This window comes from Pelodiscus sinensis, chromosome 13, assembly GCF_049634645.1.
Source record: "Pelodiscus sinensis isolate JC-2024 chromosome 13, ASM4963464v1, whole genome shotgun sequence".
Classification (NCBI taxonomy): domain Eukaryota; kingdom Metazoa; phylum Chordata; order Testudines; family Trionychidae; genus Pelodiscus; species Pelodiscus sinensis.
Window position 1 is genome coordinate 38,056,347 of NC_134723.1, and position 21,872 is coordinate 38,078,218.

Here is a 21,872-nt window from a genome sequence, read left to right on the forward strand (position 1 = left end):
ACTGGCCCTTTTCCGGAACAGTGTTCCGGAATAAGGACTTATGCCCGAGCGGGAGCAGAATAGTTTTTCTGGAATAGCGGCTGATTTTGTACAGTAGAGCACCATTGCTTTTCCGGAAATTCAAGGGCCAGTGTAGACAGCTCGCAGCTTATTCCGGAAAAGCGGCTGATTTTCCGGAATAAGTGGCCCAGTGTAGACACAGCCAAAGCCCTTGTTAAACCCACAGCAAATATGGTCAACACTCAGTCTTATTCGTAATGTATTCTGGTGGTGTAGGATTAGTCGCAGCTATAGATAAGGCTGAGTGAAGGTTGTTTATTCAAACAATGTGTTTGCCCTCATTATTCAGAAATGTGTTAAATTTTCTGACAAGCAGCCTTAATGGATGTGGTAAACCTAACCGGGTCCTGAGGGAGGAGAATTTCCTCAGCTGCAGGCCTGTTAACTATTTCAACTGGATTGTCTAGATTTGGGATGGGTTTGAAGTCTTGCTCCACTATTCAAGAATCCTAGATCCATTCATTCCAAGGCTGGATCATCTAGCCTTACCTCTTGCATAACAGAAGCCACGACACTTCCCCAAAATAATTCCTAGAACTGACCTTTTAGGGGGGAAAACCCCAAGTAAACTTGATTTTAAAATGGTCAGTGATAGATCATCCACCATGATCCTTGCAGTCCCACTGACAGAGGGGGATGGGCAAAGGGGACAGTTGCAACAGCTGGAGCTCCAGTCCCTTTAAATTGCTGCTGAAGCTCCATGCGGCATGCTCCAGGTAGCACTAAGGGCTGGGAAGGCATGCTGTGCTTCAGACGGTGCCAGGCCTGCTTTTTCCACGTGTGCAGAGTACCCTGCCCCCTCACACCCGACCTTGCCCAGAGCCCAGCAAAGCTGTCAGCCTTAGAGGACCCTTAATAAACTGAGTCCAACAGGTGCAAGATCATTGCCAATCCCAATCATTCAAACATCATGAGATTAAAAAAAAATGCCGGACCCTATTTGTTTGCTATTTGTTTTTGGATCCAGGAACTGTGTCTTTAAAATTAGCAAATATTTGTACAGTATCCAGTACAATTTGGTCCTGGCACATGACCATGTGGGGGACCATCTAAAAATTATTTCTCCCCATTTGGGAATGATGTAGGCAAAATTAAAGACACGAGCAACTTTTATTTTTTGCTTTTTACCTCCACTTCTGCTATGAGTGACACAGATGTAGATCAGAGAGACATGTATGATCTAGTAGAGAAATGAGAAGCAAGTGTTCGGTTTCCCCCCAAGACCTCTTCCGCATAGTTTGCCAAGAATTCAGTTTGACTCCAGTCTCCCCAGTCAGGTTCCTTTATCTGGTGCACAGCAAAGTTATACTGAGTCGATCAGACTCAAGCCTACAGGGTAGGAATGGAGCATACCACACATTCCAAGTTACACAGCAAACCTTTTCCATGTGTACCAAGACTAACAATGTGTATTCCTAACTATACATTGCATTGCACACTTAGGCTTCGTCTACCCTACAATGCTATTTTGGGATACAGGAGTATCCCGAAAAAACTATCCTGTGTCTTCACAGTAAGCCCATTATTTTGAAATATAACAGGCTCACTATTCCAATGTCCCTCTAAACCTCATTCCACGAGGAGTAAGGGACATTTCGGAATAGCGGGTAATTTCGAAATTTGGTGCTGTGTAGACAGCGCCAAATTACAAAATACGCTATTTCGAAATAAGAGATGCAATTTGCGTAGCTCAAATTATGAATCTTATGTTGAGACACGGTGCAGTGTAGATGCACCTTTAGTGATGGCTTGGTTTCTTTTCAGGAACCAAGCCCTGTCCATGTGCTGCTTGTGTATAACCTGGTATCTAAATTGCAGGTATATTCAGGGTTGCCACTGGGCGGGGGTGAGGGGAAAAGGAGGGCAGTTACTCTGAGACCCAGCAATTTAAAAGGGCCTGGGGATCAGGGCTGCCTCCACACCTACCATGGCAGCAGCAGTGACCGGAGTTCCAAGCCCTTGAAATTGCTACTAGAACCCCATATGGTGTGGTCTAGTCTGTCTGCCTCTAGCCCCACCCCTTCTCTGGGACTGGAGCTGACCTTTCCCCACATTGCCCACCAGCCCTGGGTATACTGTATCCATTATCCCTAGTACTAGGGTGCTCCTGCTTCTCAGCTACACAGGGATATAAGATCATCTACCTAGCAATTTTTCAGTGTTAGAGCCTGTGTCTACAAGCCAGAGGCAGCTGACCAGGGCCAGCTGTGAGCTTTTTATCCCTTTGTAGACATACCCTTAGCTGGCACGGACATACCGACTGCAATCCGATGCTTGTTACACTCGACTGTACAACAAGTAAGTGTGGAATCACTGGCACTGATGAAAGCAGTTTGTTTTCCTTTCCTGTGTCCATAAGAAATGGAAACTGGAGTTGACAAAGTGATGTTGGGGGTATGCAGCCTACAGGAGAGTGCACAGGTTCTATTCCCAGGGTTATACTGTCTTGCTGGGGGACCTTAGATAAGTTGCAGCGTGCCTCAGTTTCCTCCCCCCCTCCACCCAATTCAGGAAATGATAGTCCTGTGTAAAGTGTGCTACATTCTGGTGATGAAAAAGGCTGTGTGAGAGCTGGGTGATGTTGTTAGTTATAAAACCAAACTCCACCAACTATTGAAAAAAATCTGGCTCTTGTAACAATACTATGAACTCCGACTAACGTGTACAATGATGGATTATGATTCAAAATTATAGCATAATAAACTTCGGCTATAAAATATGGCCTGTTGGAGTCCTGCTGCTTCGAGTTCTAGCCAAACATTTAATTTAGCGTTCAGGATTCACCATCACATGCTAAAGAGATTGCCTCCTTAAATCATAACACAGAGGGTACCAGTGCTCATTGTCGTTTCCTGTGTCAGCATTGTATAGTGTTGAGTAGTAGACTTCTTGGCTAGAGATAGTGTCAAGGAGATACCGGCTTTCCATTATAACCTGAAGAGACATGGTTCACAGCAGGTTAGAATGCGCATTGATTGGAAATGCAGGTTTGGTGAATCCTCAATTACTATAACTGAAAGATTCATTTCTCATCTGTTAGTAGCTTTGGTCTCTCGCCATGCATTTCTTCATTTAAAAGTTGTGTCTGCGCATTTTATAAGCATCTTTATAAATAAAAAATGGCTTTTAGATGAACTAGAAAGTCTCCTGTGCAAAACATTCTGTTTTCAATGCAATTTTTCAGGTTTTCATTTAAAATGTAAATTTCAGTTTCCAGATTTTCAACCAGCAACTTCTTTTGTTTTTTGTTTTTGTAAAAGTGTGTGTGTGGAGGAGATTGAGGGGCAGGATGAGGAATCATTTCCCAATAAGCTCTAATTTGTACATTGGTCTATACCCATGTATCACCCCAAAGCCTGTCCATAATAAAATTCCATCTATCTGGTTGTGAAGAGCAGGTGGGTCCTCTTTTTCAGAGAACACTGTGAGTTCGGTGTTATACTGAGACAATCTTTTGTTTTGCTATTCAGGGAGAGGACGAACATTGTCTAGTTGGAGCATTCCTTTGTTACCTTTCCAAGGTTTCAATTATTGACAAGTTACAAGCTTTCTATCACTTTGTCTAGAAGTCTATGTGTTGTTCCTCCTGCTCTTGCTCCCCCAAAATCTATTGGCACTATCCACTGACCTTACGCTTTTCTGAAACTTCAGGGATTTCCTTGTGGGATCACACAGTAGGCTTGAGGCCATAAACACTCACACAGAACTTGCCAAAATCTTTCACATGGAGCACTACAGTCTTCTCAGGTATGGCTCTGGGGCAAAAATTGACCTGGTCATTTCATATTCATCTTATGTATGGATTTAATTCGCACTGCAGAATGAATTAATTTTGGTGTTGGCATTTCATTTCATATTGGGAGGAGAGGGAAGGCCACTGCATTTTAGGGTCTATACTTTTAGTATTAAGATGTGTTGAGCAATCACACTGCATACCAGTATCTTGATATACATTTAGATATAGAATTATTCTTATGCAACTGGTTCATGACCCACAATTAATTAAATCATGGTGCTGGATGAGTCAGTGGATACTCTTACCAACAAGTCCTTTTAATTCAGAAATTATGAGTCCAGTTGGGTATGATATTGATTTTGGAAATGAAAAAAACACAAATTATATTTAATGATACATGCCAGTGCCTAATTATGGCCATGCATGCATAGTCATTGTTTGACTGCTCATTGGCTCTCTCCTCCTGCCTGGAGTGGTACCTCACTGTGGGGCTTGGGTGGGGATGGGATGGAACAGCTTAATGAGGAAGTCCTGATGTGGCTGGTCACATGCTTCCCTTTGCTGTGCAGCCTCCTCCCTGCTAGGGCTGCTGCTGCTGCCAAGGGAACTGAAGGGGACACATGCTGCCTCTGGTCCCTGTGTCCCCTTCGATTCCCCACTCTTGCAACCTTGCTTGCCTCGCCTCCTTTGGCCACTCGCTATTGTACAGGAATCAGGTGGGCACTAGGACCCCGAAGAAGTTGTCCAGCTGTTGAGGTAGTTACCTGGAGCATCTGTTCTGTCTTGCTCCCTGGCTGCGGCCTACTTACAGGGCTTGCTTTCCATGGCCTACAGGGGGTGGAAGATGGTGAGGTGCGGTGTGGGAAGGACAGAGTCCATCTTCCACCCACAGACCAATCAGTAATCCCTCTGCTGGGCAGCTTGATGCTCACAGTAATGGGGCATGTGAGCCTTCGTGTCCCCCTTGACTCTATTTGAGGGGGCAATTCCCACTTCCCCTCCCAAACTACGTACATATTTGCAACTACAGGATAACCCTGTGTAATCCAGATGTCCCTAGTCTGGCAACAGCCCTGTTCCAGCATCGCCAGTGACCCCATGCACATTCTGGGACTGGAGTACTCATGGGGAAAACCCGATGCATTGTGGCCAGGAGTGTTGTCAGACTTGGGAAGAGAGGAACCCTGGCAGCCAGCATCTTGGAGCGGAGCTCCAGCACCCTAGGGGAGCAGAGCCCTGGGGACCAATGGTCAGGAGCCGAGAGTCAGGATTGACCTCCTCTGGTTTGGCAAATTCTGTGGGTTGGGATCAGTCAGGTCCTGGGAGTGCTGGATCAGGAAGGTTCAAACTCTAATTGATAGGGTGATAGATTCTCCTATGTATTGGTACAATGAGACACTTAAACTATGAGATTTATGAATGAATGATAAAATGCGTACATTTAAAATGTTTCTAGAGGATCATCAACAGTGGCCCAAGTTGTTAAGCTGAAACTCAGGCACTACTGAATCTCAGCCCTACTGGGATAAATTTGCTTTGAAAATAAAACTGGGTTTGATTACACAAAATGATGAGCAACTGAAAATTCTTTATTGAGCATTTGAAATGTATTCCCCTTTATTTGCCAAGTGACAGAAAAACATAGCTCCATTTCAGGCTGTTAATGACTTCCAGATAGAATATTCTCCATTCGGTTACATAATAGGTAATTATAGCTTTCTGTTGCTGCCCGCTAATGCACTCAGTCCTTTAGTTCCAGTAACAGAGGTCTCTGGTGCAGTGTTGAAGGCTTAGCAGGGTTAAATCTGGATACTGCTATGTTATAGTTCCTTCAGAATATTGGTTTTAGTTTGATCCTTTTCCAAAACACATAGGCTACATCTAGACTACATCCCTTTTTCGTAAAAGGGATGTAAATTAGACGTATCACAATTGCTAATGAAGCGGGGATTTAAATCTCCCCCGCTTCATTAGCATAAAAATGGCTGCCGCTTTTTTTCCACACAGAGCTTTGTCGGAAAAAAGTGCCAGTCTAGACGCTGATCTTGCGGAAAATAAAGCATTTTCTGAAAGATCCCGTATCTCTTATTTCATAGAGGGATAAGGGATCTTTCGGAAAAGGCTTTATTTTCCACAAGATTAGCATCTAGACTGGTGCTTTTTTCCGACAAAGCTCCGTGCGGAAAAAAAGTGGCATCCATTTTGATGCTAATGAAGCGGGGGAGATTTAAATCCCCACTTCATTAGCAATTGCAATACACCTAATTTACATCCCTTTTACAAAAAAGGGATGTAGTCTAGACATAGCCATAGGGTATGTCTACACAGCAGTGTTATTTTGGAATAACTACAAGCCTTTCTTTCAAAATAATGTCGAGCTGGAGGATTATTTCATTAGGAGGGTGGTGAAGTACTGGAGTGTGGTTACCTAGGGAGGCGGTGGAATCTCCATCCCTAGATGTTTTTAAGTCTCGGCTTGACAAAGCCCTGGCTGGGTTGATTTTATTGGGATTGGTCCTGCCTTGGGCAGGGGGCTGGACTTGACGTCTTCTGAAGTCTCTTCCAGCTCTATCAATCTATGACTTTTTACTCAGACTCATGATAACCCTCAGTTCATGAGGAGTAGGGGAAGTAAAAGGAAGAGTGTTCTTCCTTTGACTTCCTGCTGTGTAGACAGCGCCAAAAGCCAAATTCAGCTACTTCAACTTCAGCTATGCAATTGACATAGCTGAAGTTGCATAGCTTAATTTGACTTTAGCTCTGCTGTATAGATGTACCTATAGATGCAAGAAAATGTGTGAAAGGTCATCTAATAAAAGACTATATGATTATACAGTTATGCAAAGGCTAGAAGTAAGGTAGCCTGGGCAACTTTAAATCTGCTTTTCCCTAACTTCTGAGAGTTTGACTTTCAACCTAAACTGTCTTTTAGCATTGCTTTGTGAATGATGTGAAGAGGGATTGTTTATAGTGTAGTTTGGTAATGTGAAACTTGCATTTTGCATTTTCAAGTAAAGGGAACATATTTTATATATGTGCACTTTCAGTTTGATCTATGACAGTTACTGTACAAACAGGTGCTTTTTTCCAGGTGAGATTAAAAAAAATGAGCTGTATGAAAATTCCACACATCAAGCACAGTTGTCAAGGCAAAAATGTTGTCTTTAAGCTGGCTGAATAAAATATGGAGAAAAGACACACTGCAGATTTGTCAGAGTTAGCCAAAGGAAACTGCTTTGTTCTTACGGAAAATTAAAACATGTGTCACAGAGAAACCGAAGAGCTGAAAATGAAAGCTTCACTTCCACTGGCTTCTGCATGTTTTCACCAAGCAAAATGTTAATCTGTGATCAATGATTATTCAGAGTCAAATCCAGGAGCAGACTAGGATCTGGGATACAGAAAGAAAGAGAGATCAGATGAGCGTCGCTACAGATAAAGTTTGAGAAATTGACAGCAAGGCCAGGAAACGAGTGCAATTTGTGGCTAATAGCTTTGTGTTTACCTTTTGTTTGGTAGGGAGGAAGAGATGACATGATGGTGAAAGGAAGCTAGTCAGGTCAGGCATATTGCAGAGGAATTGACCTGCAGGACTCAGGCAGAAACAGATGATGCAGTTTATCTTTATATTATAATGTGTCTAGATATTAAAGCTATATCCTCTGCTCTGGTCAAATGAGGAAGGGTATAGTGGAAGTCTTATTCTACTACTGTTTTTTAGTGTAGCATTCATTTCAGTTGTGAGAGTAAAATCAGGGTGGATAATGGTTACAGGACAATTCGGTTAAAGTAGGACCCAAAGGATAAAAGGAAAAAAATGCTCTACCAGACTGACCTGGTTTCTCTGGCTCTCTTCGAAATGAACTGCTGCAAAGGGAAGCCTGAGCAAGTCTGTCAGGCACTGTGCTGACAATGGGAGTGACACGGGAGAAGTAGACATAACCGTGCTGAAGTTTGGAGCCTGATTCTGCTCCCCATTTGTTGGGTGGCTCCACTGAAGTGAGGGGAATCGCATGTGGATAAAACTGGGACAAGGGCTGGTGGAATCAGACCCTTTGTCTGCAGCTTGGAGAGCAAGTCCATGTCTGTTTTTAAATCCCTGGAAAGCAAGTTTACAATGGAAATGGTGGCTCATTTCCTAAAGATAGCAATACTAATGGGCTATAGATGACTTTGCATAATATTAATTCTTATTCATATAATTATGATTTACAAGCTGATGCAAAACCGCATGTTGCAGATGAACTCGGTAACTCTTTACGTGCCTGAGGCAGTATTCACTGTTATTCACACCAAGCAGTGGCAGCAGAGGGACCATGTAATGACTAGATGGCTTGTTTCAGAGCACTATCTTCAAAACCCTTGAGACTGCAGTTTGCATTGATGGTTGCTACGGCATTAGCCTGTGTAGATCAGTGAAACTGGAGTATTATCAGCTAATCACTATCCGGATGAAAACAATGGGACACTTCATGGGTCCACTTTGGATCAGGATGTGATGCCGCATATAGCTGCTGTTATCCAGTTGAAACGAATCTCGTACAAAGCATGCCATGTAAGGTATCAATAGATAAGTCATGATTTGCTAAGCATGTTTATCTGGTTTTTGTGCATGTATCATTTTTGTATCCGCAACTATGAATTTTGGCCATACTTTATGCATATGACTTTACTCCTGGGTAACACCCACCAAATACAATTTACATTGAGGCCAGATAGCTATGTAGTGAAAGAAATGGCCATCAAATAAATTTAGCTCTCATTGTGGGCCATAGAAGAAACTCATTCTGCTAAAATAGAGGTCCCGGCCAATGCATCAGACTCCAAGGGGCTAATGGCTACCCTGTATAAATCATCAAACGTTATAACGTTCATGTGAACCTCGACTGCACTGTGAATCAGTAGCTTTCAACAACCTGGTCTTTGATCTTTGTTTATGTCAATGCATTTCCAGACACATGGCACAGGATATAAAAGACCCCGCGGATGTCTCCATTTTTCCTCTCTCCTGACTGGATTCTCTGAAGTGAGGATTTACAACTAAAAGGAGCACATTGCTCTATGAATGGGGACCATCCAATCATTTGGATGTTACCAGAGAGCCAGAATTCTATATCAGGGCTGCAGTTATTGTATGTATATAATCTGTTTACCATCATTAACTTAATCTTCCTTTCTTTGACTAATAAACCTTTAGATTTTTGTTACCGAAGGAACGGAAGCAGTCTGAGTACTGAGTAAAATTTGAATTATATATTGACCTGGCCAAGTGGCTGATCTCTTGGGATTAGACAAGCCCTACATTTGATTAATTTACTTTTCATCAACTGCTCCTCATTGAGCACAGTGTCTGGGCAGTGCTTAAGAAGACTGCACATTTGACTTCTTGCTAACCAGTGTGGTGAGACAGCAGTTTACTTATGTTACTGGCTTCGTATGATCTTATGAGAGAATAACCATTCATCTGAAGAAGTGGGTTGTGCCCATGAAAGCTCATACCACCATCTACATGTTTTGTTAGTGTTAACATGCTGCTAAACTACTCATTTTTTAAGTTTTTCATCAGTTTGAGGTGGGTCTGCCCTATTTCTCAGCAATTTGTGCTGAATCTGGCCTTCTCAGTTAAGACCTACAGAGGTACAGTAACACGAGGACACTCACCGGTCTCTGGTACCATCAATGCTCCAGCAATCTCAGTATGAATTCTTATAGTGAAAACCAGAAGCAAACTTAATTGTTTAACACTTTCTATATAAGATGCACCTATGTCCCTTATTTGCGAAACTCTGACACCTCTGTTGTTTGCTGTTGACCTTTCGAATTCAGCAGGGAGGATGCCTGAGGCTAGAGAAGTGGGTTCCAAATAGTTAAAAGTTCCAAATAGTTAAAAATCACCAATTTCCTTCTCTCCTCTGTGTTCTTCAAAGAATAAACAATAACTAACCCCAAACATTTTAAAGAGCCAGGCATAGGCTGCCACCAAACAAGCAACAGCAACGGAGGTTTGACCTGGGGTAGCGTGGGAGAGGCTGCATGAGTAACAGATGGAAAGAGAGACAGTTCATGCACAATGCACATGAGGATACAGTCTTTAATTACACAGTTATATACTCCCCCCCACAAGACCTCTGCTTTCCCTACAGCTAAAAGGAGATGGAGACAGAATTGAGGCTGCACACCACAGGCAACTGTAAACCTATCAGTTCCTAGCTTCTGAGTGTTTGACTTAAAAAAAAGATGTTATTTAGGTTATAATGCAAGGGGATGGTTGTGTGTTATTATTTATATAGTGCTCAGAACATGCTGCTTTGTTATAAGAACACATTTTAAAAAAATGGGCTTAACCCAAAGAGTTTTCAGTCTAAAAAGAGAGATGGCTACAGGCTACCTCATTATCTTTTTTACACAGCTTTGTGTGTGTCTGGTTGTGTAGCCTCTTTCCTTGACCTGCTATCTCTGGAACTAAACTGTGTCTTATTAGTGGGAAATATTAGATAAGGATAAAAGCCAGGTATTTTCAGTGACTTGACCGTAGGTGCAAATAAGGTTATTACAGGAGCAAGTTTTTTGTTTTATGTTTGCAATTATTTTGTAGATTTTAAAATGCTAGAACATGTTGCATTGAGTGGAAACAGGTAAGGTAGGTTTCAGTCTGTTAGAAAAAGTAGCCATAGTCCGGTATTGAGCCGCACATGAGCAGACCCCCCGCTTCCTCAAGGAAACCTGTTGAAGTTAATAGGGCTTAAAGCTGAGTTCATTGTAGAATTAAGTGTCATATTTTGTAACACGTAGGGCTATATTCATTGCTTGCTTCTTACCACTCTTAATAATGGAATTATACTGGCGCAAGATAGCTCCACATCTTTTTCTTTAGTTGGAAGATAAAGTTGTGCCAAAAATTGCTAAATTACCAGGGATAACTCCTTTCCCCTCAACTCCTCAGCCTGCTTAAGTCTGTTCAACCCTCTGTTTGACTGTTGATTTCACACATAGTACAAAAAGGGATTCAGAAAAAGGTTCATCTGAAGCTGTTGTCTGCTTAAAATAGACGTAATTTTTAGCCTCCAAATCATAATCCTTTTAACACGGCTGGATCTACATCTTCTTTATTGCAAAGTGCCCACTTCTCCAAGTACTTGGGATAGATACACATTAGTGGTATTCAGTGGTTCACAAATGAAGTGGATGCCTCTTTGCTTGCTCATTTGCAGTTAGTAAAAATTTTAATCTAGAGTACTCCTGCACTGTGGTATGTTAGAGGATAATGATGACCCTTTAGAGCACAACAATAATAGGCAGCTCTTTCCTGAGCCGTATTTCCTTATAGACTGAAAATGTTCATCAGTGTAGACTCTTCTGCACCCGTTTAATTCCTTTCCTTTAAAGTGAACTTAAAGTTCCCAAGAGGTGTTCTTCTGGTGACATCTCTAGAGACTCAAGTCCTTTAATAATCTGTAGCATGGGTACAAGCCTGAGAGAGGCACCTACCCATCTGTGTCACATCTAAACTGATTGGATCCCCTCTAGCAGTAAGAGGCGTGATCATATTCTGGGTGCTTGGCATGACCACCGAGAAGGGGAAAATGGGTGTAATGAGCAAGAATGGGGTGTCATCCACTAGATTGTGAGCTCATGAAGTCATAGAGTAGGACTCAGAAATTCTGGAGGCCATGTGAATGCTTTGGATAGATAAAATATTAGACTGCCAGGCAAACATCTGATCTCTTCTGTTTGCTAAAGTTTGTCAGACTCTCTACATGGGGATTGCACAAACCGTCAAATGAGGAATTCAGCACAAGGTTCATCTGAAGTTAGCAAATTTTGTTGCTTTAATTTAGTTATAGGATTTAGAACCTGATGAATATCACTATTTCTGAAGGGAAAACCCCTGGGTGCCTGTCAGAACTAATCTGATAATTATACTAAGTGCTGAGATCCCTTTGAACTCAAAAGCAGAATACATTAGGAAAACCCTGGACATATTACCTAGAAACCTAATCAGACTTTTTTTTTTCAGTTTAATGACAGTGATTTCAGGATTATGCTTTGAGGATGCATTTAAACCAGCAACCTACAGGAGAAAGCCTCCATATTGTATTTCCAATCCCTGCATGTTTATGGACTTTCACACCAACTTACTTCTAAAGAATCTTGTCATATTTCAAATGGCCCTTTGCAAGCAAATCTTAATGTTTCAAAGGATTTCCTCTCTTTCTTTGTTTCTTTTAGAGAGTGCCACTTCTCCCACTTTTCTTCCTTTTAAGCTGCTCTGACGCTGCAGAAAATTGACTTTAAAGGACTCAAAGCAGCGTTGATGTGCTCTTTTTCTAACAGAAATTAACTTAAATAGGAAAGGCAAAAGAAACTTAAAATACAGGGAAGGAGTTTTTGGCATTTAATTTTCTAATAATGGGAACAAAGTGATTTTTATGGCATGTAAGACAGAATGAGCAGTATTAACTTGAATGCTGGCTTTTTAAATGTATTTAGAAATAACATCAGAAATTCCCCTAATTATTCATTTTTTCATCTGCATGCAAATCAGGGAGTCTGACAATTAAATGCTAGAATTTGCCCCTGAAACACACTTGTCTTGTAATTTGTACTTGCAAGTCTTGAAAGTAGATTGAGGCCTATTTTAATATGGTTAAAATTTGCAAATTTCATCTCCTGGGATTGTTTATATTCTGAGAGACACATTGACATAAACCAAATGAAAAATATATTTAGAATTCCAAACTTAAAAAAAATATATTTACATTAATCCTTTTTAAGAAAAGCGTATTAATCCATAAATTCATTAATTTGAAAAGTGAACAGAAATATATTATACAGTATACTATATGAACTATTTCATTTTCATCTGATTTGCACTGTCTGTTCAAAAATTAGAAAACATCAATCATATAATACACATAGACATACAGGTAGACATAATCTTTTGCTGTTATAGAAGTGTTCCAGATAAAAGTAAATTACTTGTTCTCCACAAAAGTGATGGTATGGTAATGAGAGTGAAACCTTGTTATGAGTTAAAATTGCTGAGATTGATGGGTGTGAATATACCCGTCAATTAATACAATTCCAGGGATAAAATAATCGCAATCTCCAGCCTAAAAGAAGCTGGAGCCTGTAAGCTATGACACTACTCCTTTTGCTTTTGTTTCATCCTGCAGTCAGAGATGAGGATTTGTGAATAAACGAAACTGCAAAAAAGAAAATTCTGGACTCCATCAATTTCTAATCCCCGCTGGGAAATCTCTAGGATTCAGTGCTTTGAGTAACTGCTTGGTTTAAAAAAGGACACAGGATGTTCTTATTTCACCTTCTTAACTACTTTCTCCTAACTTTTCACCAAGAAGCAGTACCAAGTTGAGGTGTTGTATAGCCATGGACCGAACACTAGAAATCCTTCTCCCACTTCCCTTGGTTTAAAAACCTTGAGTTACTGTTGGTCATATTGATGAATTTCTGTTCTCAAAAACCCCCTGGACTGCATTATTTTAGCTTTCATTTTTGCATAGTCCTTTTTATTTTAGGGAGATATTTAGAGTACATTGCACTTGTACAGGAAAGATTTCCAATATTGCTCAGTAGATGGATGTAGTTTAGGAATTAAGGTGCAAGCTGTGGATCCTACTCTTTTGGCTACGTCTACACTGGCCCCTTTTCCGGAAGGGGCATGTAAATTTCACTAGTCGTCGTAGGGAAATCCGCGGGGGATTTAAATATCCCCCACGGCATTTAAATAAAAATGTCCGCCGCTTTTTTCCGGCTTTTAAAAAAGCCGGAAAAGAGCGTCTAGACTGGCCCCGATCCTCCGGAAAAAGTGCCCTTTTACTTCAAAGTAAGAATAAGAGCCTCCGGAAAAGGGCACTTTTTCCGGAGGATCGGGGCCAGTCTAGACGCTCTTTTCCGGCTTTTTTAAAAGCCGGAAAAAAGCGGCGGACATTTTTATTTAAATGCCGCGGGGGATATTTAAATCCCCCGCGGATTTCCCTACGACGACTGGTGAAATTTACATGCCCCTTCCGGAAAAGGGGCCAGTGTAGACGTAGCCTTTGTGAATGTAAAGCAGGATAGCTCCCTTGCAGAGCTATGTTGTTTTACACTAGCTGAGGATCTGGCCTAAATATGTTTGGGTACAGGATAGAAAATGGATTGTTGTCAGTTTATAATTTTGTACGTGTTAGCCACTTCTCTGAGGAAACCATCCATCTTAAGCCATTAGCTTAAAACACTGTTACTCTGTTAACTAATCAATACAATCTGCTTAAGATGCAAAAATGCATTAAGAACCTCCAGTCAATATCAAACATGTCACTTCCTAATGGTTACCGAATGCTTGGTCCTGCAGGATGCTAAGCATCTCTGATGTAGTGCTGAGTGCCTTTCCTTTCTACTGGCATCAACTGAATGCTACAGATAGGCCTGGTAATGGTGGGGGAGAAAGGGGAGCAGGGAAAGGAGTAAGTTGCCCTGGGGCCCAGTGATTCAAAGGGGCTCTTGACTTCCATTGCTGCTATTGCAGGAATGCTGGCAGCTGTGGCCTTCCAGATCACTGCTGGAACCCTGCAGAATGCTCCAGCCAACTCTGAGGGCTGGTGTGAGGCCCGCCGCAGCCTGGGCGGTGCTGATTGCTGGCTACCTCAGCCCTGCCTCTGCCATCCGATGCCTCGCCCCTTTTGAAGGCACTTAGCTCCACCCACACCTTGCCCAAGGGCCCATAGAAGCTGTCTGCTCCCCACCTCAGTGGGAGATGAGGATGCTTAGCAGCTGGCATTAAATGACTGTGCAAGGCCTAATAAATGTTTGGTTGTTATTAAACAATAGATGATAAAAGTCAAAGCCTACAAAAAACTTCCTCCTCTTCTTAGAAAGATGGAGTCCTTACAAAAATAAGTGGATGTTATGGGCCATGTTCTCCAGTGGCAAAGCCTTGTTGACATCAGTAGAGCTATGCCAAGTTACAGCAGCTCTAAGATCTAAGATCCTCTCAGATACTTTGGTGTGTAATTCATGGGAGTTAGACACTTAAATGCTTTGGATCTTGCTGCCTCATTCATGGTTACCTTCCATCCACTCCAGCTGAGTGGATGGGAAAGGATCTAGTCATTGGAGGGGACCTTGCATTGCAACTTCTAATTTCCTGAGCACAAGAAAAGGAAGTTTTAAACTCTTAGGCCAGGTCTACACTAAAAGAGAACATTGAATCAAGATACGCATCTCCAGCTACGTTAGTTACCTTGCTTTGAGTTTCCCTGCCTTCCCCACAGCAGAAGGCCTAAGGGAGAAAATGCTCCTATCAGCTCCCCTTACTCCTCACAGGATCAGGAGTACTGGCAGCCTCTGAGTTCAATTTAGCAAGTCTTAACTAGACTCGCTAAATAGAACTCTGGAAGATCGATCGTGGCCGCATCAATCTTCTATTTAGTGAAGATGTGCCCTTACTTCAGAGGGAACTAAGCTGGGAGAGACAGAGGCTGCATGTGAGCAGGTGCAGAAAGCAGCAATCTAGTCACAGGCTTCAGAGAAAAGACAGCAGGTAACCTCATAGACTCATAGACTTTAAGGTCAGAAGGGACCATTATGATCATCTAGTCTGACCCCTTGCACAGTGCAGGCCACAGAATCTCACCTACCCACTGCTAGAATAATCCTCTCACCTATATCTCAGATATTGTAGCCTTCAAATACTTTGAAGGCCCCAAGATGCAGAGAATCCTCCAGCTGTGATCTGTGCCCCATGCTACAGAGGAAGGCGAAAAACCTCCAGGGCCTCTGCCAATCTACCCTGAAGGAAAATTCCTTCCTGACCCCAAATATGGCGATCAGCTAAACCCTGAGCATGTGGGCAAGACTCACCAGCCAGACACCCAAAAAGTTCTCTATAGTAACTCCTATCATCCCTCCATTGACCTATTTCCCACTGATAATGAATGGTCAATTAGTTACCAAGATCATGTTATTTCATCAAACCATCCCCTTATCATAGAACTGGAAGAGACCCCAGAAGGTCGTGAAGTCCAGCCCCCCACTCTAGGCAGGACCAATCCCATCTAAATCAACCCAGCCAGGGCTTTGTCAAGCCGTGACTTAAACACCTCTAGGGATGGAGACTCCACTACTTCCCTAGGTAACCCATTCCAGTGCTTCACTACCCTCCTAGTAAAATAGTTTTTCCTAATATCCAACCTAGACCTCTCCCACCACAACTTGAGACCATTGCTCCTTGTTCTGCTATCTGTCACTACTGAAAACAGCCTCTCTCCATCCTCTTTGGAACCTCCCTTCAGGAAGTTGAAGGCTGCTATCAAATCCCCCCTCACTCTTCGCTTCTGCAGACTAAACAGACTCAAGTCCCTCAGCCTCTCCTCATAAGTCATATGCTCCAGCCCCCTAATCATTTTGGTTGCCCTCCGCTGAACCCTCTCCAATGCATCCGCATCCTTTTTGTAGTGGGGGGCCCAGAACTGGACACAATACTCCAGATGTGGCCTCACCAAAGCCGAATAAAGGGGAATAATGACATCTCTGGTTCTTCAGGCAATGCTCCTCTTAATGCAACCTAATATGCCATTAGCCTTCTTGGCTACAAGGGCACACTGTTGACTCATATCCAGCTTCTCATCCACTGTAACCCCCAGGTCCTTTTCTGAAGAACTACTACTTAACTGGTTGGTCCCCAGCTGGTAACTATGCTTGGGATTCTTCCGTCCCAAGTGCAGGACTCTATACTTGTCCTTGTTGAACCTCATCAGATTTCTAGTGGCCCAATCCTCCAATTTGTCTAAGTCACTCTGGACCCTATCTCTGCCCTCCAGCCTATCTACCTCTCCCCCCAGCTTAGTGTCATCCGCAAACTTGCTGAGGGTGCAATCCATCCCCTCATCCAGGTCATTAATAAAGATATTGAACAAAACTGGCCCTAGAACCGAACCTTGGGGCACTCCGCTTAAACCGACCGCCATCCTGACATCGAACCTTTGATCACTACTCGCTGGGCCCGGCCTTCTAGCCATCTTTCTATCCATCTTACCGTCCATTTATCCAATCCACATTCCCTTAACTTGCTGGCAAGAATATTGTGGGAGACCGTATCAAAAGCCTTGCTAAAGTCAAGGTATATAACATCCACTGACTTTCCCACGTCCACTGAGCCAGTTACCTCATCATAGAAGCTAATCAGATTGGTCAGGCACGACTTGCCCTTTGTGAATCCATGCTGACTATTCCTAATCACTTTCCTCTCATCCAAGTGCCTCAAAATGGATTCCTTAAGGATCCTTTCCATGATTTTTCCAGGAACTGAGGTAAGACTGACCGGCCTATAGTTCCCTGGATCGTCCTTCTTCCCTTTTTTGAAGATGGGCACTACATTTGCCTTTTTCCAATCATCCGGGATTTCTCCTGATCTCCACGACTTTTCAAAGATAATAGCCAAAGGCTTCTCAATGACATTTGCCAACTCCCTCAGTACCCTCGGGTGCATTAAGTCCGGACCCATGGATTTGTGTACATTTAGCTTTTCTAAATAGTTCCCAACCTGTTCTTTACCCACCAAAGGCTGTCCATCTTCATCCCATCTTGCATCACTTAGCGCAGAAGTCCAGAAGCCGACCTTGTACGTGAATACAGAGGCAAAGAAAGCATTGAGTACTTCAGCTTTCCCCACATCATCTGTTACTAGGTTACCTCCTTCATCCATTAGGGGCTGCACACTCTCTCTGATCACCTTCTTCTTGTTAACATGCCTGTAGAAACCTTTCTTGTTATCCTTCACATCCTTAGCCAGTCGCAACTCCATTTGCGCTTTCGCCTTCCTGATAACCCCCCGGCATTCTCGAGCTATACATTTAAACTCCTCCCTAGTCATTTGTCCAAGTTTCCACTTTTTGTAAGCTTCCTTTTTGTGCTTAAGTTCACCAAGGATTTCCTCTGTAGGCCAATCCGGTCTCCTACCATGTTTGCCTCTCTTGCTACGCGTCGGGATGGTTTCTTTCTGTGCCTGGCGGGGCTGGGTTAGGAACTGCAATTCAGATCTTGCAACCATTAAAAGTTACTGTGCCTTGTGTGCTTGTATTCTTAATCTTTGTAAGGATCCAGTGATCTCCTTGGAATGTGTGGGGGCTAATGGGAACCCACCAAAGATTAGCATACATAGACCTAAGTGCTTGGAGTATCTACAGCACTTACCTCTGAAGTCATGGTACACAGAACATGTTCCTGGTTCTCCAAAATAGAGACAGCACTGACAGCAATTGCAGCATGGTTAGTACAACTTTCTGTTTTTTAGGAAATGGATAATTTTTTTCATGAAGGAATTTTAGGTATTTTATTGACACCAGAGGTAAATGCAAGTAAGCCTAAAGGAATATTTCTTCAAAGCAATGCTGGTTTGGGACACAGAGCAAACAAACAGGTCAGCAGAAAGCAACATTTCTATGCCATGTACTAGCATGTCAGCCTGTCAAACCAGGCATTTGGTTAAGCCATTGATTAAAACTTTACGGCATTTAGACAAATGACTGAAAATGAAGATGAGGCATTTTATCAAATGCTTGCATTCATTCAATAATCAAAAGACTGAGCCCATTCCACTTCCTTTCTGTTTATAAGATGGCTTCTAATACCAGATGCCTACATATGCTACATGTTTTTATACCACATAACCCTGTTTCAAGAGAAATTGGAGTTTAACTGACATCATTTATGGCACATTTTCTTTTAGGCATATTACACCTATTTAGATGGAACATTCAGTTAATGAATCCTAGGCTACCATGGAAAGATTATTGTTAAACTGCTATTCACTCAGTTATGACGTTCTCGGGACTTACATCATAGTTACCTACTGACATCTAAGGAAAGATATGGGTAGTTTTCTTTCCTGATGGAAGACAAATGCCATTGAGGATGTCTGTTACATGGTTCCTTGGTAGAAAAAGGTCTTCCTTTGTTATGAGACAGTTGTTATTCCCAAAACTACAGATTTTTCAGTAGGTGCTAAAATTACAAATGGTTCATATTCATATTGCACACCTCCATTCTGGGATGTCCAGTTACACACAACAGTACATTAGCTCCGTATTGAAGAAAGCAGCTTCTGATGAGTTACCACTAAATTATGAGCAATAGCTACACCTTCTACAAAGCTGAGCAAACAAGCCCAACACGTAGCTTGTACCTGAAACATCACTGAGGTTGGTGCTGTAGGAACTCCTCTGCACAATTCTACCAATGTATATCAATTGTGACTAGAAATGTCCATCTTCTCCACCCTGAGATATCTCTTGATCAAGGTCTGTCCGTTGGGAGGTTTGTTACCTATATGGAATGCTATTTTCTTTTACACAGAATGGAGTGGAGGGGACATCCACGTCCACCAACAGGGGTGGTGTGGGAGGAAGGGAAGGGGCAGCTGCTCCAGGGCCTGACAATTCAAAGGGGCCCGGGGCTCCCAGCAGCCACAATTGCTATTGCAGCAGCAGTGGTATCTGGAGCCCCAGAAGTATTAAATAGCCACAGGAGCACCACACCACATGATCCGGGTGGCTCTAAGGGCTGGTGAGAGGCCAGTGCTCTGGGTGGGTCGAAGGGCTGGGGGTTTGGAGTGGCATGCTCCATGCCGTGTGGAAAGTTGGTTGTCCTGGCTCCGCCCCTTCCACCTGAGGCTCCACCCTTTCTGGGAGTGTGGCACGGCCTCTCCCACACACCTTGCCTATGGGCCCATGGAGGTTGTTGACACCGCTGGGGATATCAATTATATGCCACATTTTAAATGTGCATTTAAAGATAATGAATAAAATCTGTAGATATTATAGAGAGCCATGGCAACCATCCTTAGCTGGTTCAGGAAGTCACCTGAGCTATGTCATTGTAGACTGCCCAGAGGTCTGCCCTCCCTAGTTTGAATTGCACAGAACTAACCATGTAATATTTTTCAGAATCCTTTATTTTCATCAGGTACTGTGAGAGCAGCACATTCATTTTTTACTGTCTAGATCAACAGGTAGCCTGTCTAAATAATCTTGTGACACTAATTTGTATTCATGGCCATCACAGACATAAATTAGAGAAGTGATTCATTTATAAAGCTGTCCTTAAGAGAGCTTCTGTTATTAAAAGACTAAGTTTATGGCTTCATCTAGATTCCATTTGTAAGGTGTAATTGTTTGTAAACTTATTATTGCTAAGGAGGTTATCAGCAGTCTGAAATGCCAGGTTTATTAGACAGCAATCTGCCCGCATGCCTCATTCCTGATGTTGTTATGGAAAGGTAATTGGACATGTTTTCAGTCTTGAAGTTTGCTGGTATTTTGCTTAGTGACTATAAAATTAGTATAGTTTTTTTTTAATCTGACACATTTAATTGCATAGTTGTCATGATTATCCAAATTACTTCCCATAAATGCTTGAAACGTGTATTTTAAACTTTATGATTTGGTTTATCTTCAATGGTTACTTCTTCTGTCCTTATGCAGCAGAGTTTCACTAGGAGACTACATAATTAATGCTGGGCAGAGCAAATTGGCATTAATACCGGTATTCCAGCACAATTACGTAACAGGATATTGTCCTTGTCCTTGACGAGGCACAAGTTTAACAGGCTTGTGTCCAATCCATAAAACTTATAGGCAGCCTAGAGATATGTCAACAGAATTCTGCAGCTGTGTGATGGGGTGGGAGAAGAGAAAAGCTTTAAATATAACTGTCTCCCAAATTAAGCCCATCACACTGTGCAGAAGAATACTCACTCTCCCCCCAAAAAAGGCTTAACACAGTAAGTCCTGTGTATATCTTTGACTTAGCATCGCCCCAAAGTACTGGATCAGTCCATTACAAATATTTGGCATAGTCCTTTATCAGTATATTTATTGCGTTATCAACAACTACTATGGGCAACCTATTGTTCCCTTTGCAGAGCTAACTCTTTCTCCTTTCCAATGCTATAATTCTGCTTGTGCTAGGAAAGCAAGATGCTGCAGAAAGTCATTCTTTTCACTGCTATTCTATGCTTATGCACTAGGTGTTAGCAAAGCTGTCATTTCCTGCTTGCTCGAACTAGTATTCCGGATGCAAACACCCAGACAAATATAGTCTAGAACACACGGATACTTATTTTCACAGGCACAAAGAGTATTTAGGCATCTAACATCAATTGAAAGGCCATGAGAACCAGTACCAAGCTCTCTCATACGTGCTTTGAAAAGCTCCCCAACACTGCTGAATTAACCAGCTTCACATGACATGTTTGTTATGAATTCTCTGAATTTTGGTTGTTTCTCTATGACTGGTTAAATCTTACAATTTTATTAATCAAATTGAAATTCATTGTTCAAAAGGAAAGGACAGGAAATAAAGTAAAGATGTTTATATATTGGACTAGCCACAAAATAAAAATTGTGTTTTATGGGGGCGGAGCAGAGGGAATGAGGTTTCGAAATTTTTCAGTCCACATCAAAATGATACCAAAACCTTTTTAAAATTTTATGGGAGACAGATCTCATTTTATAGTCTGATGGAAAATAGGGATTTCAACCTCAATCGGATGTTCTAATCCACACGTTATTGGCTATTTGGGTCTCCATCCATAAATTCCATCCTGGGCCTGGAAAATGCTTCTTTGAATTTTTTTTTGCTGAAGTTGTGTTTCCATGTACTCACAAAAACTGATTTTGAATGACATTTTCTGACAGGAAACAAATATTTATAAAAGTAATTCCACAACCAGCTCTATTTAGAGTGCACAAAGTTTGAATTTATGTCAACAAAAATTAGTCAAGAAATAATAGATCACATTAGAATAAATCAAAAAGTCCTACCACCTAACTTATTCAAATTATGTACTAATTGCAGGAAGTGATCCAATATGGAAGTGTGGATTTTTAATTAATTCTTTGCTTACTTGCCTTCGCTTATCGACTGTCAATGGCAGTTCAATTTAAAGTCATTAGAAAGGTAACATTTAAACAGTTACTTAATTAGCAAAATGTCCATTCAGGTGATAATCCATTGTCAAGCCTTTTCTGTTCCCACACTAGCCCCATGCATGCAATAAATTATTTAAAGCTAG